The 1,187-nt window shown below is 57.0% G+C and overlaps 1 protein-coding gene across 1 annotated transcript in view; it reads right to left on the bottom strand.

The window, feature by feature from the left end:
* The window catches only part of SNRNP35 (small nuclear ribonucleoprotein U11/U12 subunit 35), an 8,011-nt gene that overhangs the window by 6,425 nt on the left and 399 nt on the right, over positions 1 to 1,187 (bottom strand). The gene's annotated exons all lie outside the window — the stretch shown is intronic.

The following is a 1,187-nucleotide window of genomic DNA, read 5'->3' on the forward strand; positions in this document are numbered from 1 at the left end:
TGGCAAAATTTTTTTTTTTTTTTTTTTGAGTTGGAGACTCACTCTGTCGCCCAGACTGGAGTGCAGTGGCCGCTCCCGGCCACCGCAGCCTCGACCCGCTGGGCTCCGGCCATCCTTCCGCCTCAGCCTTCCGAGTAGCCGGCATTACAGGCATGCGCCACCACGCCCGGCTGATTTTTTGATTTATTGTAGAGATGAGGTCTCGCTGCCCAGGCGGGTCTCGAACCCGCGGGCCCAGGCAATCCACTCACCTCAGCCTCCCCAAGGCGCGGCATGACAGGCTGAGCCACCCAGCCCGGCTGGCAAAATTTAAATGATCAAATTTTGAGCTTTGGGACTCCTACTTGTCAAAATGTAGTCAAATGCTACTTCAATAGGTTTTTGTGAAGATCAGATAATATGGTGTCTATGAAAGTGCTTTACAGTTATACATTGGTGGGCAAATAAAAGTCTGTGGGGCTTTTTATGTTTTGTTTTTTTTTGAGTTGGAGTCTCAGTCTGTCTCCCAGTTTGGAGGGCAGTGGCATGCTCACAGCCACTGCAGCCTCGACCTGCTGGGCTCCGGCGATCCTTCCGCCTCAGCCTTCCCAGTAGCTGGAACTACAGGCACGTGCTACCACGCGCGGCTAATTTTTATTTATTTATTGTAGAGACAAGTTCTCGCCAAGTTGCCCAGGCTGGTCTCGAACCGTGACCTCTGGCAATCCTCTCACCTCGGCCTCCCAAAGTGCTGGGATGACAGGCTTGGGCCACCGCGCCCGGCCTGTGGGGTTTTTTTTTAAAGACCCCCTTGCTTCGCAGCGATCAAATAAAACTTCGCAGCGATTCCCACTCAACTAAGAAACAAAACTGGCCAGCCGCGGTGGCTCACGCCTGTCATCCCAGCACTCTGGAAGGCGGAGACAAGAGGACTGCCTGAGCCCCGGGGTTCGAGACCAGCCTGGGCAACTGGGCGAGACCTCGTCTCTACCATAAATCAAAAACTTAGCCGGGCGTGGTGGCGCGCGCCTGTGGCTCCAGCTTCCCGAGGCGGAAGGATCGCCGGAGGCCAGCAGGAGGAGAGTGCGGTGGCCGAGAGCTCGCCCTTGCCACCCACGCTCGGCGACAGAGTGAGACGCCGGCCGACTCCACTCGGGCATGCGCAGTGGGCCGCGGACGCAGGGCGGAAGTCGCGCGGGACAGGCCGG

This window comes from Carlito syrichta, unplaced genomic scaffold, assembly GCF_000164805.1.
Source record: "Carlito syrichta isolate Samal-C Ts95f unplaced genomic scaffold, Tarsius_syrichta-2.0.1 Scaffold153821, whole genome shotgun sequence".
Taxonomy (NCBI): domain Eukaryota; kingdom Metazoa; phylum Chordata; class Mammalia; order Primates; family Tarsiidae; genus Carlito; species Carlito syrichta.